This window comes from Hordeum vulgare, chromosome 3H (genome assembly GCF_904849725.1).
Source record: "Hordeum vulgare subsp. vulgare chromosome 3H, MorexV3_pseudomolecules_assembly, whole genome shotgun sequence".
Classification (NCBI taxonomy): domain Eukaryota; kingdom Viridiplantae; phylum Streptophyta; class Magnoliopsida; order Poales; family Poaceae; genus Hordeum; species Hordeum vulgare.
The window spans coordinates 541746988-541764104 of record NC_058520.1 but is presented as its reverse complement, the minus strand read 5'-3'; positions in this window follow the sequence as shown (position 1 = coordinate 541764104).

Here is a 17117-nt window from a genome sequence, read left to right as displayed (position 1 = left end):
CTATAGGGACTTCCTTGGCAAATATGTAAAGGATTCCCCCGCGGCCTTGGAGCCTTGCGTTGGTGTTCCCTTGAAGAGGAAAGGGTGATGTAGCATAGCGGCGGCAAGTATTTCCCTCAGTTTGAGAACCAAGGTATCAATCCAGTAGGAGGATCGAGTCAAGTCACAAGTACCTGCACAAACACAAAGAGCTTGCACCCAACGTTATGAAGGGGTTGTCAATCCCTTATAGATTGTTTGCAAAGTGAGAACTGAAAGCAAAAAGGTAAACAAAGCAAAGTAAAAGTAAAAGTGGATACGATAGTTGTGAATAGACCCGGGGGCCGTAGTGTTCGCTAGTGGCTTCTCTCATGAAAGCAAGTAGACGGTGGGTGAACAAATTATTGTCGAGCAATTGATAGAATCGCGCAAAGTCATGACGTTATCTATGGCAATGATCATATCTATAGGCATCACATCCAAAACAAGTAGACCGATACTTTCTGCATCTACTACTATTACTCCACACGTCGACCGCTATCCAGCATGCATCTAGTGTACTGAGTTCATAAGAACAGAGTAACGCCTTAAGCAAGATGACATGATGTAGATGGACAATCTCAAATCTATGATGAAAGCCCATCTTGTTACCCTTGATGGCAACAACATGATGTGTGCCTTGCTGCCCTTTCTGTCACTAGGAAAGGTCACCGCACGGTATGAACCCAAAACCAAGCACTTCTCCCATTGCAAGAATCATAGATCTAGTTGGCCAAAAAAACCCAAGACTCGGAGAGACTTACAAGCATATCAAATCATGCATATAAGAAATCAGCAAAGACTCTAATATAATTCATAGATAATCTGATCACAAATCCACAATTCATCGGATCTCGACAAACACACCGCCAAAGAGGATTACATCGGATAGATCTCCATGAAGATCATGGAGAACTTTGTATTGAAGATCCAAGAGAGAGAAGAAGCCATCTAGCTACAAACTACGGACCCGTAGGTCTGAAGTGGACTACTCACGAGTCATTGGAGGGGCGATGATGTTGATGTAGAAGCCCTCCAGCTCCAAAGTCCCCTCCGGCAGGGCACCGGGAAGGGTCTCCAGATGAGATCTCGCGGAAACGGAAGCTTGCGGCGGCGGAAAAGTATTTTTGTGGATCCCTTGATATTTCTGTATTTTAGGGAATATATAGGCAAAGGAGCTAGTCCAGGGGGGCGTCAGGGAGGCCACAAGCCTGCTGGCCACTGCCGCCTGTGTTGGGGAACATCGCATGGGAAACAAAAAAAAATTCCTACGCGCACGAAGACCTATCATGGTGATGTCCATCTACGAGAGGGGATTTCTGATCTACGTACCCTTGTAGATCGCACAGTAGAAGCGTTAGTGAACGCGGTTAATGTAGTGGAACGTCCTAACGTCCCTCGATCCATCCCGCGAACCGTCCCATGAACCGTGCCGCGATCCGTCCCACGATCTAGTGCCGAACGGACGGCACCTCCGCGTCCAGCACACGTACAGCTCGACGATGATCTCAGACTTCTTGATCCAGCAAGAGAGACGGAGAGGTAGAAGAGTTCTCCGGCAGCATGACGGTGCTCCGGAGGTTGGTGGTGATCTTATCTCAGCAGGGCTCCGCCCGAGCTCCGCAGAAACGCGATCTAGAGGAAAAACCGTGGAGGTATGTGGTCGGGCTGCCGTGGAAAAATCGTCTCAAATCAGCCTTAAAACCTCCGTATATATAGGGGGAAGAGGGGGAGCCTTGCCTTGGGGTCCAAGGACCCCTAAGGGCTTCCGCCGAGCCAAGGGGGGAAGGTCTCCCCTTCCAAACCGAATCCAACTTGGTTTGGAAGGTGGGGTCCTTCTTCCCTTTCCCACCACCTCCTTTTTTTTCTTTTCTCTTTGATTTTCTTCCTATGGCGCATAGGGCCTTCTTGGGCTGTCCCACCAGCCCACTAAGGGCTGGTGCGCCACCCCCAAGGCCTATGGGCTTCCCCGAGGTGGGTTGCCCCCCCCCCCCCGGTGAACACCCGGAACCCATTCGTCATTCCCGGTACATTCCCGGTAACTCCGAAAACCTTCCGGTAATCAAATGAGGTCATCCTATATATCAATCTTCGTTTCCGGACCATTCGGGAAACCCTCGTGACGTCTGTGATCTCATCCGGGACTCCGAACAACATTCGGTAACCAACCATATAACTCAAATACGCATAAAACAACGTCGAACCTTAAGTGTGCAGACCCTCCGGGTTCGAGAACTATGTAGACATGACCCGAGAGACTCCTCGGTCAATATCCAATAGCGGGACCTGGATGCCCATATTGGATCCTACATATTTTACGAAGATCTTATCGTTTGAACCTCAGTGCCAAGGATTCATATAATCCCGTATGTCATTCCCTTTGTCCTTCGGTATGTTACTTGCCCGAGATTCGATCGTCAGTATCCGCATACTTATTTCAATCTCGTTTACCGGCAAGTCTCTTTACTCGTTCCGTAATACAAGATCCCTCAACTTACACTAAGTCACATTGCTTGCAAGGCTTGTGCGTGATGTTGTATTACCTAGTGAGCCCCGAGATACCTCTCCGTCACACGGAGTGACAAATCCCAGTCTTGATCCATACTAACTCAACTAACACCTTCGGAGATACCTGTAGAGCATCTTTATAGTCACCCAGTTAGGTTGCGACGTTTGATACACACAAAGCATTCCTCCGGTGTCAGTGATTTATATGATCTCATGGTCATAGGAACAAATACTTGACACACAGAAAACAGTAGCAACAAAATGACACGATCAACATGCTACGTCTATTAGTTTGGGTCTAGTCCATCACATGATTCTCCAAATGATGTGATCCCGTTATCAAGTAACAACACTTACCTATGGCCAGGAAACCTTGGCCATCTTTGATCAACGAGCTAGTCAACTAGAGGCTTACTAGGGACAGTGTTTTGTCTATGTAATCACACAAGTATTGTGTTTCCAATCAATACAATTATAGCATGGATAGTAAACGATTATCATGAACAAAGAAATATAATAATAACTAATTTATTATTGCCTCTAGGGCATATTTCCAACAGTCTCCCACTTGCACTAGATTAAATAATCTAGTTCACATCACCATGTGATTCCAACGAATCCAACACCCATATAGTCATGGGGTCTGATCACGTCTTGCTCATGAGAGAGGTTTTAGTCAACGGTTTTGAAATTTTCAGATCCGTGTGTTCTTTACAAATCTTTATGTCATCTTATAGATGCTGCTACTATGTGCTATTCGGAAATACTCCAAATATCTACTCTACTATACGAATCCGTTTCACTACTCATAGTTATTCGGATTAGTGTCAAAGCTTACATCGACGTAACCCTTTATGACGAACTCTTTAACCACCTCCATAATCGAGAAAAATTCCTTAGTCCATTAGTTACTAAGGATAAATTTTGACCGCTGCTAGTGATTCAATCCTGGATCACTCTCTGTACCTCTCAACAGACTTTGAGTCAAGGCACACATCAGGTGCGGTACTCAGCATGGCATACTTTAGAGTCTACGGCTAAGGCATAGAAGACGACCTTCGTCTATTCTCTTTATTCTGCCGTGGTCGGGTTTTGAGTCTTACTCAAATTCACACCTTACAACGCAACCAAGAACTCCTTCTTTGCTGATCTATTTTGAACTCCTTCAAAACTTGTCAAGGCATGCATCTTGTTGAAACTTCCATTAAGCGCTTTCGATCTATCTCCATAGATCTTTGATGCTCAACGTTCAAGTAGCTCAATCCAGGTATTCCTTTGAAAACTCCTTTCAAACAACCTTGTATGCTTTACAGAAATTCTACATTACTTCTGATCCACAATATGTCAACCACATATACTTATCAGAAATTCTATAGTGCTCCCACTCACTTCTTTGGAAATACAAGTTTATCATAAACCTTGTACAAACCCAAAATCCTTAATCATCTCATCAAAGTGTATATTCCAACTCCGAGATGCTTGCACCAGTCCATTTAAGGATCGCAGGAGCTCGCATACTTGCTAGTATCTTTAGGATCGACAAAACCTCATGGTTGTATCTCATACAATGTTTGCTCAAGGAAACCGTCGAGGAAACAATGTTTTGACATCCTACATGCAATATTTCATAAATAATGCAGCAACTACTAACATAATTCTAACAGACTTTTAGCATCGCTACGAGTGAGAAAGTCTCACCATAGTCAACTGTTTGATCTTGTCGGAAACATCTTTGCGACAAGTCGAGCTTTTCTTGATAGTGACTTATCACTATCATCGTCTGTCTTCCTTTTAAAGATCCATCTTTACTCAATAGTCCTATGACCATCAAGTAGTTCTTCCAAAGTCTACACTTTGTTTTCATACATGGATCCTCTCTCGGATTTCATGGCCTCCATCCATTTGTCGGAATCCGGGCCCACCATTGCTTTCTCCATAACTCGTAGGTTCACTGTTGCTCAACAACATGACCTCCAAGACAGGGTTACCGTACCACTCTCCGGCAGTACGCGACCTTGTCAACCTACGAGATTTGTAGTAACTTGATCCGATGTTCGATGATCACCATCATCAGCTTTCACTTCAATTGGTGTAGGCGCCACAGGAACAACTTCCTGCGCCCTGCTACACACTGGTTGAAGTGATGGTTCAATAACCTCATCAAGTTCTACCACCCTCCCACTCAATTCTTTCGAGAGAAACCTTTCCTCGAGAAAGGATCCGTTTCTAGAAAAAAACACTTTGCTTTCGGATCTGAGATAGGAGATGTACCCAACTGTTGGAAATATGCCCTAGAGGCAATAATAAATTAGTTATTATTATATTTCTATCTCATGATAATCGTTTATTATCCATGCTATAATTGTATTGATTGGAAACACAGTACTTGTGTGGATACATAGACAAAACATTGTCCCTAGTAAGCCTCTAGTTGACTAGCTCGTTGATCAAAGATGGTCAAGGTTTCCTGGCCATAGGCAAGTGTTGTCACTTGATAACGGGATCACATCATTAGGAGAATCATGTGATGGGCTAGACCCAAACTAATAGACGTAGCATGTTGATCGTGTCATTTTGTTGCTACTGTTTTCTGCGTGTCAAGTATTTATTCCTATGACCATGAGATCATATAACTCACTGACACCGGAGGAATGCTTTGTGTGTATCAAACATCGCAACGTAACTGGGTGACTATAAAGATGCTCTACAGGTATCTCCGAAGGTGTTAGTTGAGTTAGTATGGATCAAGACTGGGATTTGTCACTCCGTGTGACGGAGAGGTATCTCGGGGCCCACTCGGTAATACAACATCACACACAAACCTTGCAAGCAATGTCACTTAGTGTAAGTTGCGGGATCTTGTATTACAGAACGAGTAAAGAGACTTGCCGGTAAACGAGATTGAAATAGGTATGCGGATACTGACGATCGAATCTCGGGCAAGTAACATACCGAAGGACAAAGGGAATGACATACGGGATTATATGAATCCTTGGCACTGAGGTTCAAACGATAAGATCTTCGTAGAATATGTAGGATCCAATATGGGCATCCAGGTCCCGCTAGTGGATATTGACCGAGGAGTCTCTCGGGTCATGTCTACATAGTTCTCGAACCCGCAGGGTCTGCACACTTAAGGTTCGACGTTGTTTTATGCATATTTGAGTTATATGGTTGGTTACCGAATGTTGTTCGGAGTCCCGGATGAGATCACGGACGTCACGAGGGTTTCTGGAATGGTCCGGAAATGAAGATTGATATATAGGATGACCTCATTTGATTACCGGAAGGTTTTCGGAGTTACCGGGAATGACGAATGGGTTCCGGGAGTTCACCGGGGGGGGGGGGCAACCCACCCCGGGGAAGCCCATAGGCCATAAGGGTGGCGCACCAGCCCTTAGTGGGCTGGTGGGACAGCCCAAAAGGGTCCTATGCGCCATAGAGATAAAAATCAAAGAGAAAGAAAAAAAAAGGGAGGTGGGAAGGAAGGGAAGGACTCCCACCCACCAAACCAAGTCCAACTCGGTTTGGGGGGGGGAGTCCTCCCCCTTGGACTCGGCCGACCCCCTTGGGGCTCCTTGAGCCCCAAGGCAAGGTCCCCTCCCTCCCACCTATATATACGGAGGTTTTAGGGCTGATTTGAGACGACTTTTCCATGGCAGCCCGACCACATACCTCCACGGTTTTTCCTCTAGATCGCGTTTCTGCGGAGCTCGGGCGGAGCCCTGCTGAGACAAGGTCATCACCAACCTCCGGAGCGCCGTCACGCTGCCGGAGAACTCTTCTACCTCTCCGTCTCTCTTGCTGGATCAACAAGGCCGAGATCATCGTCGAGCTGTACGTGTGCTGAACGCGGAGGTGCCGTCCGTTCGGTACTAGATCGTGGGACTGATCGCGGGATTGTTCGCGGGGCGGATCGAGGGACGTGAGGACGTTCCACTACATCAACCGCGTTCACTAACGCTTCTGCTGTACGATCTACAAGGGTACGTAGATCACTCATCCCCTCTCGTAGATGGACATCACCATGATAGGTCTTCGTGCGCGTAGGAAAATTTTTGTTTCCCATGCGACGTTCCCCAGCACCAACTATTTTGGATATCCTATGAAGATGCATTTATCCGCTTTGGGTTCGAGCTTATCAGACTGAAACTTTTTCACATAAGTGTCGAAGGCCCTAACTTTCAAGAAACGACAGTTTAGATTTCTCTAAACCTCAGTCTATACTGTGTCATCTCAACGGAAATACGCGGTGCCCTATTTAAAGTGAATGCGGTTGTCTCTAATGCATAACCCATAAATGATAGTGGTAATTCGATAAGAGACATCATAGCATGCACCATACCAAATAGTGCGTGGCTATGACGTTCAGACACATCATCACACTATGATGTTCCAGGTGGCATGAACTGCGAAACAATTTCCACATTGTCTTAACTCCGTACCAAAACTCGTAACTCAGATAATCATTTCTATGATCATATCGTAGACAGTTTATCCTGTTGTTACGACGAACTTCACTCCGAAACTGAATTGAACTTTTCAATATTTCAGACTTGTGATTCATTAAGTAAATACTTTAGTATCTACTCAAATCGTCATTGAAGTAAGAACATAATGATATCCACTGCGTGCCTCAGCACCCATTGGACTACATACATCAAAATGTATCACTTCCAACAAGTTACTATCTTGTTTCATCTCAATGAAAACAAGGCCTTGCTCATGTGGTATGATTTGCATGTCACTAGTGATTCAAAATCAAGTGAGTATAAAGATCCATCAGCATGGAGCCTCTTCATGCAATTTACACCAACATGACTCAAGCGGTAGTGCCACAAGTAAGTGGTACTATCATCATTACCTCGTATCTTTTGGCACCAATATTATGAACATGTGTAACACTACGATCGAGATTCAATAAACCATTGAAGGTGATTTATTCAAGCAAATAGAGTAACCATTATTCTCTTTAAATGAATAATCGTATTGCAATAAACACGATCCAATCATGTTCATGCTTAACGCAAGTACCAAATAACAATTATTTAGGTTTAACACCAATCCCGATGGTAGATGGAGTGTGCAACGTTTGATCATATCAACCTTGGAAATACTTCCAACACGTATCATCACCTTGCCTTGAGCTAGTCTCCGTTTATGCCGTAGCTTTCATTTCGTGTCACTAATCACTTAGCAACCGAACCGGTATCTAATACCCTTGTGCTACTAGGAGTACTAGTAAAGTACACATCAACATCATGTATATCAAATATATTTCTTTCGACTTTTGCCAGCCTTCTTATCTACCAAGTATCTAGAGTTGCTCCGCCTCTGTGACTGTTCCCCTCATTACAGAAGCACTTAGTCTTGGGTTTGGGTTTAATCTTGGGTCTCTTCATTAGTGCAGCAATTGTTTTGTTGTTTCACGAAGTATCCCTTCTATCCCTTGCCTTTCTTGAAACTTAGTGGTTTTACTAACCATCAACCATTGATGCTCCTTCTTGATTTCTACTTTCGCAGTGTCAAACATCGCGAATCGCTCAAGGATAATTGTATCTATCCTTGATATGTTATAGTTCATCACGAAGCTCTCACAGCTTGGTGGCAGTGACTTTGGAGAACCATCACTATCTCATCTGGAAGATTAACTCCCACTTGATTCAAGCGATTGTCGTACTCAGACAATCTGAGCACATGCTCAACGATTGAGCTTTTCTCCTTTACTTTGTGGACAAAGAATCTTGTCGGAGGTCTCTACCTCTTAACAAGGGCACAAGCATGAAATCACAATTTCATCTCTTTAGAACATCACTTATGTTCCGTGACGTTTCAAAACGTCTTCGGTGCCTTGCTTCTAAGCCATTAAGTATTTTGCACCGAACTATCGTGTAGTCATCAGAAACGTGTATGTCGGATGTTCACAGCATCCACAGACGACGCTCGAGGTGCAGCACACCGAGTGGTGCATTAAGGACATAAGCCTTCTGCGCAGCAACGAGGACAATCCTCTTCAAAGTTTGCTACTATCAACTTTCAACTAAATTTTCTCTAGGAACATATAAAAACAGTAGAGCTATAGCGCAAGCTACATCGTAATTCGCAAAGACCATTAGACTATGTTCATGACAATTAGTTCAATTAATCATATTACTTATGAACTCCCACTCAAAAGTACATCTCTCTAGTCATTTGAGTGGTACATGATCCAAATCCACTATCTCAAGTCCCATCATCACGTGAGTCGAGAATAGTTTCAGTGGTAAGCATCTCTATGCTAATCATATCAACTATACGATTCATGCTCGACCTTTCGGTCTCATGTGTTCCGAGGCCATGTATGCACATGCTAGGCTCGTCAAGCTTAACCCGAGTGTTCTACGTGTGCAACTGTTTTGCACCCGTTGTATGTGAACGTTGAGTCTATCACACCCGATCATCACGTGGTGTCTCGAAACGAAGAACTGTCGCAACGGTGCACAGTCGGGGATAACTCAATTTCGTCTTGAAATTTTAGTGAGAGATCACCTCATAATGCTACCGTCGTTCTAAGCAAGATAAGGTGCAAAAAGGATTAACATCACATGCAATTCATAAGTGACATGATATGGCCATCATCATTCGCTTCTTGCTCTCCATCACCAAAGCACCGACACGATCTTCTTGTCACCGGCGTCACACCATGATCTCCATCATCATGATCTCCATCAACGTGTCGCCATCGGGGTTGTCGTGCTACTCATGCTATTACTACTAAAGCTACGTCCTAGCAATATAGTAAACGCATCTGCAAGCACAAACGTTAGTTTAAAGACAACCCTATGGCTCCTACCGGTTGCCGTACCATCGACGTGCAAGTCGATATTATCTATTACAACATGATTATCTCATACATCCAATATATCACATCACATCGTTGGCCATATCACATCACAAGCATACCCTGCAAAAACAAGTTAGACGTCCTCTAATTTTGTTGTTGCATGTTTTACGTGGTGACCATGGGTATCTAGTAGGATCGCATCTTACTTACGCAAACACCACAACGGAGATATATGAATTGCTATTTAACCTTATACAAGGACCTCCTTGGTCAAATCCGATTCAACTAAAGTTGGAGAAACTAACACTTGCCAGTCATCTTTGAGCAACGGGGTTACTCGTAGCGATGAAACCAGTCTCTCGTAAGCGTACGAGTAATGTCGGTCCAAGCCGCTTCAATCCAACAATACCGCGGAATCAAGAAAAGACTAAGGAGGGCAGCAAAACGCACATCACCGCCCACAAAAACTTTTGTGTTCTACTCGAGAAGACATCTATGGTGAACCTAGCTCATGATGCCACTGTTGGGGAACGTCGCATGGGAAACAAAAAAAATTTCCTACGCGCACGAAGACCTATCATGGTGATGTCCATCTACGAGAGGGGATTTCCGATCTACGTACCCTTGTAGATTGCACAGCAGAAGCGTTAGTGAACGCGGTTGATGTAGTGGAACGTCCTCACGTCCCTCGATCCGCCCCGTGAACCGTCCCACGAACCGTCCCGCGATCCGTCCCACGATCTAGTGCCGAACGGACGGCACCACCGCGTTCAGCACACGTACAGCTCGACGATGATCTCGGCCTTCTTGATCCAGCAAGAGAGACGGAGAGGTAGAAGAGTTCTCCGGCAGCATGATGGTGCTCCGGAAGTTGGTGGTGATCTTATCTCAGCACGGCTCCACCCGAGCTCCGCAGAAACGCGATCTAGAGGAAAAACCGTGGAGGTATGTGGTCGGGCTGCCGTGGAAAAATCGTCTCAAATCAGCCCTAAAACCTCCGTATATATAGGGGGAAGAGGGGGAGCCTTGCCTTGGGGTCCAAGGACCCCTAAGGGCTTCGGCCGAGCCAAGGGGGGAAGGTCTCCCCTTCCAAACCGAATCCAACTTGGTTTGGAAGGTGGAGTCCTTCTTCCCTTTCCCACCTCCTCCTTTTTTTTCTCTTTGATTTTCTTCCTATGGCGCATAGGGCCTTCTTGGGCTGTCCCACCAGCCCATTAAGGGCTGGTGCGCCACCCCCAAGGCCTATGGGCTTCCCCGAGGTGGGTTGCCCCCCCCCCCCCGGTGAACACCCGGAACCCATTCGTCATTCCCGGTAACTTCGAAAACCTTCCGGTAATCAAATGAGGTCATCCTATATATCAATCTTCGTTTCTGGACCATTTCGGAAACCCTCGTGACGTCCGTGATCTCATACGGGACTCCGAACAACATTCGGTAACCAACCATATAACTCAAATACGCATAAAACAACGTCGAACCTTAAGTGTGCAGACCCTGCGGGTTCGAGAACTATGTAGACATGACCCGAGAGACTCCTCGGTCAATATCCAATAGCGGGACCTGGATGCCCATATTGGATCCTAAATATTCTACGAAGATCTTATCGTTTGAACCTGAGTGCCAAGGATTCATATAATCCCGTATGTCATTCCCTTTGTCCTTCGGTATGTTACTTGCCCGAGATTCGATCGTCAGTATCCGCATACTTATTTCAATCTCGTTTACCGGCAAGTCTCTTTACTCGTTCCGTAATACAAGATCCCGCAACTTACACTAAGTCACATTGCTTGCAAGGCTTGTGTGTGATGTTGTATTACCGAGTGGGCCCCGAGATACCTCTCCGTCACACGGAGTGACAAATCCCAGTCTCGATCCATACTAACTCAACTAACACCTTCGGAGATACCTGTAGAGCATCTTTATAGTCACCCAGTTACGTTGCGACGTTTGATACACACAAAGCATTCCTCCGGTGTCAGTGAGTTATATGATCTCATGGTCATAGGAACAAATACTTGACACGCAGAAAACAGTAGCAACAAAATGACACGATCAACATGCTACGTCTATTAGTTTGGGTCTAGTCCATCACATGATTCTCCTAATGATGTGATCCCGTTATCAAGTAACAACACTTGCCTATGGCCAGGAAACCTTGGCCATCTTTGATCAACGAGCTAGTCAACTAGAGGCTTACTAGGGACGTTGTTTTGTCTATGTATCCACACAAGTATTGTGTTTCCAATCAATACAATTATAGCATGGATAATAAACGATTATCATGAACAAAGAAATATAATAATAACTAATTTATTATTGCCTCTAGGGCATATTTCCAACACCCTGATGGGGGATAGGAGGCTTGTGGGCCCCCTATAGCCCTCCTGGCTTGGCCCTCAAGCCCCCTGATCTTCTTTCGTTCGAGAAAAATTTATTTCGGGGATTTTATTCTGTTTTCGTGGATGCCCTAATTTTTTCTGGGATTTTAGGGAATTTATAGGCCAAAGATCTAGGGCAGGGGAGCGTCAAGGAGGCCACAAGCCTAGTCGCCGCGGGCCCCCCTGGCCGGGGCAACAGGGCTTGTGGGCTCCTCGTGGGCCTCCTGCCTTGGCCCTCAAGTCCCCCGATCTTCTTCTGTTCTGGAAAAAATTATTTCGGGGATTTTATTCCGTTTGGACTCCGTTCCAAAATCAGATCTGAAAAGAGTCAAAAACACAGAAAAAACAGGAACTGGCACTTGGCACTGAATTAATAAGTTAGTCCCAAAAAAGATATAAAAGGTATATAAAACATCCAAAGTTGACAAGATAATAGCATGAAAACATCAAAAATTATAGATACGTTTGAGACGTATCAAGCATCCCCAAGCTTAACTCCTGCTCGTCCTCGAGTAGGGAAGTGATAAAGAATGAATTTTTGATGCGTTCATGCTACCTAGCATAGATGTCCTTTGTAACTCCTCTTATGTGACGTGAATGTTCAGATCCATTAGATTCAAAAACAATAGTTTGCTATTGACGTGGAGACAATAAAACTTCAAGCAAACTAGCAAGGTAGTCATGAACTTTCAAAATAACAAGGCGAAAAGAAAGTTATCCCTACAAAATCATATAGTCTGGCTATGCTCTATCATCCTTGCACAATGAATTTAAATCATGCACAACCTCGGTATTGGCCAAGTAATTGTTTTCACGCCTTTACTTTCTCAAACCTTTTCAACTCTCACGCAATACATGAGCGTGAGCCATGGTTTTAGCACTAAAAGTGGAATGGAGTGTGGTGGAGGTTGCAAGGCAAACAAGGAGAAGATGGTCACATTGACTAGGCATATCAACGACCTATGGAGATGCTCATCAATAGATATCAACGTAAATGAGTAGGGATTGCCATACAAATGATGCACTAGAGCTCAAAGTATGTGAAAGCTCTTAAAGAAAACTAGTAGGTGTGCATCCAACTTGCTTGCTCACGAAGACCTAAGGCAATTTTGAGGAAGCCTATCATTGGAATATACAAGCCAAGTTATATAATGAAAATTTCCCACTAGCTATATGGTGCTTACAACTCAAAACTTAGAGCAATGATGACTCTATATGGAATGCCATCGGTAGTGTACCGTGACAATGATCTAGCATGGCATAGACATCAATGGAAACATCATGCTAGCTATCTTATGATCATGCAATGGCAATGTAGAAGTGGTGGCATGATAACCCACAAGTATAGGGGATCAATTGTAGCCTTTCTCGATAAGTAAGAGTGTCGAACCCAACAAGGAGCTAAAGGTAGGACAAATATTCCCTCAAGTTCTATCGACCACCGATACAATTCTATGCACACTTTACGTTCGCTTTACCTAGAACAAGTATGAAACTAGAAGTACTTTGTAGGAGTGATAGGATAGGCTTGAAAGAAAGTAAAGAACACGTAAATAAAACTATGGGTTGGTTAGATAAAGAAACAACTACGAGTGTCTAACGAGTGTGGAAAAGTGGTGGTAGGAGTTGCAGAATTGTCCCTAAGCAATTGACTACGTTACTAGATCGATAGCAAGTATCATGTGGGAGAGGCCTCTGCTAGCATGTCATCCCTTACTTGGAATTCTATGCACTTATGATTGGAACTATTAGCAAGCGTCCGCAACTACTAACGTTCATTAAGGTAAAACCCAACCATAGCAATAACATATATTGGTCACCCTTCAATCCCATATGCATCAATTTCTATGCTAGGTTTGAAGCTTCTGTCACTCTAGCCTGCCAATACATAGTCCTATCAACATACAACTAACCCTATGGTGTGATCCACGCGCGCGATCATATGATGGGCACCAAAGGACAGCAACATAACCACAAGAAAATTAAACCAATCATAGCAATTCATCAATCACCGATAGGACAACGATAATCTACTCAGACATCATAGGATAGCAACACATCATTGCATAATAATATGTAGCATAAAGCACCATGTTCAAGTAGAGGGTACAGCGGGTTGCGGGAGAGTGAACCGCTGAATATAGATGGGGGAAGATGATGGAGATGTTGGTGAAGATGACGGAGGTGTTGATGTAGATCGCCGTCACACGAGGATGTCCCGGGCGGCGTTCCGGTGCCGCCGGGAGAGAGGGGGAGAGATCCCCCCCTTCTTCTTCTTCTTCTTCCTTGACCTCCTCCCTAGATGGGAGAAGGGTTTCCCCTCTGGTCCATGGTCTCCATGGCGGCGGAGGGGCGAGAGCCCCTCCGATATTGGATCTCTCTCTCTCTGTGTCCTTCTGTTTCAGCGCTCCGAGATTCCGCGTTTCACCGTTTCCTAAATTCCTAGAGATCCGTAACTCCGATTGGGCTGAAATTCTAACACGATTTTCTTCCGGATACTATCTTTCTTGCGGCGAAAGAAGGGCAGTAACCGCCTTAAGGAGTGGCCACAAGCCTGCCTACCGCGGGCCCACCCCCTGGCCGCGGCGACAGGGCTTGTGGGCACTCCGTGCATCGCCTCGCGTTGATTCTTCTTCCCAAAAATCATAAATATTCCAAAAAAATCCCCGTAAGTTTTTATTACGTTTGGACTTCGTTTGGTATGGATATTCCGTGAAACAAAAAACATGCAACAAACAGGAACTGGCACTGGGCACTGGATCAATATGTTAGTCCCAAAAATAGTATAAAAAATTGCCAAAAGTATATGAAAGTTGTAGAGTATTGGCATGAAACAATCAAAAATTATAGATACGATGGAGACGTATCAGCATCCCCAAGCTTAATTCCTGCTCGTCCTCGAGTAGGTAAATGATAAAAAGATAATTTTTGATGTGGAATGCTACCTAGCATAATCTTGATCATATAATCTAATCGTAGCTTGAATACTAAAACATGAGTGATTCGAAGCAATAGTCTATCATTTGACATAAAGACAATAATATTTAAAGCATACTAACAAAGCAATCATGTCTTCTCAAAATATCATGGCCAAAGAAAGTTTTTCCTACAAAATCATATAGTCTGGCTATGCTCCATCTTCCCCGCACAACGTATTTAAATCATGCACAACCCCGGTTTTAGCCAAGCAATTGTTTCATACTTTAGTGTTCTCAAACTTTTTCAACTTTCATGCAATACATGAGCGTGAGCCATGGACATAGCACTATAGGTGGAATAGAATATGGTGGTTGTGGAGAAGACAAAAAGGAGGAGATAGTCTCACATCAACTAGGTGTATCAACGGGCTATGGAGATGTCCATCAATAGATATCAATGTGAGTGAGTAGGGATTGCCATGCAACGGATGCACTAGATCTTATGAGTGTATGAAAGCTCACAAAAGAAACTAGTGGGTGTGCACCCAACTTGCTTGCTCACGAAGACCTAGGGCAATTTTGAGGAAGCCCATCATTGGAATATACAAGCCAAGTTATATAATGAAAATTTCCCACTAGTATATGGAAGTGACAACATAGGAGACTCTATGTCATGATGATCATAGTGCTATTTGAAGCACAAGTGTGGAAAGAGGATAGTAGCAATTGTCCCTTCTCTCTTTTCTCTCATTTTTTTGTGGGCTCTTTGGCCTCTTTTTTTAATTTTATTTTGGTGGGCATCTTTGGCCTCTTTTTGTAAATGGGCTTCGTTGGCCCCTTTTATTTCCTCACATGGGACAATGCTCTATTAATAATGATCATCACACTTACAACTCAACACTTAGAACAATGATGACTCTATATGAAATGCCTTCGGTAGTGTACCGTGACAATGATCTAGCATAGCAATGACATAAAAAACGGACAAGCCATGGAAACATCATGCTAGATATCTTACGATCATGCAATGGAAATATGGAAGTGGTGGCACATGTCATGAGATGGAACGGTGGTAGTTGCATGGCAATATATCTCGGAATGGCTATGAAAATGCCATAATAGGTAGGTATGGTGGCTGTTTTGAGGGAGTTTATATGGTGGGTGTAATGCACCGGCGAAAGTTGCGCGGTACTTAGAGAGGCTAGCAATGGTGGAAGGGTGAGAGTGCGTATAATCCATGGACTCAACATTAGTCATAAAGAACTCACATACTTATTGCAAAAGTCTATTAGTCATCGAAACAAGGTACTACACGCATGCTCCTAGGGGAAAGGTTGGTAGGAGTTAACCATCGTGTGATCCCGACCTCCACACAAAGGATGACAATCAATAAATAAATCATGCTCCGACTTCATCACATAACGGTTCACCATACGTGCATGTTACGGGAATCACAAACCTTAACACAAGTATTTCTAAAAAAACACAATTACTCACTAGCATGATTCTAATATCACATATTCATGTCGCAAAACTGTTGCAAGGAATCAAACATATCATATTCAGTGATCTACAAGTTTTATGTAGGATTTTATGACTAACCATGTGAATGACCAACTCCTTTTAACTCTCTAAATAGGTATAAGTGAAGCATGAGAGTTTAATTCTTTCTACAAAAGATATGCCCCGCTCTAACAAATATAAGTGAAGCAAAAGAGCATTCTACAAATGGCGGTTTTCTATGTGTAGGGAAACAGGCAATCCAAACTTCAAAAGATATAAGTGAAGCACAAGAAGCATTCTATAAAGCCAACCAAGGACTATCTCATACCAGCATGGTGCATAAAAGAAAAAGGAAAAATAAACACAAAAGACGCTCCAAGCATTTGCACATATCATGTGACGAATTAAAATATAGCTCCGAGTAAAATTACCGATAGATTGTAGACGAAAGAGGGGATGCCTTCCGGGGCATCCCCAAGCTTAGATGCTTGAGTCTTCCTTGAATATTACCTTGGGGTGCCTCGGGCATCCCCAAGCTTAGGCTCTTGCCTCTCCTTATTCCTTCATCCATCGTGCTCTCACCCAAAACTTGAAAACTTCAATCACACAAAACTCAACAAAACTTTGTGAGATCCGTTAGTATAATAAAATAAATCACCACTTCAAGTATTGTTGTGAACTCATTATAAATTCATATTAGCATTATATCTACTGTAATCCAACTTCACCATGGTTCATACCCCCCGATACTACCCATAGATTCATCAAAATAAGAGAACAATGCATAGAAAACAGAATCTGTCAAAATAGAATAGTCTGTAGCAATCTGTATATTCCGTATACTTCTCATATCTCAAAAAATCTAAAAAATTATGAACGTCTGGAAACTTTGCATATCAATCAGAAGCAAAAAGAATCAACTCAAAATCTCTTCCATAATAAAAATTAAAATTAATTTCGTGAGCAGAA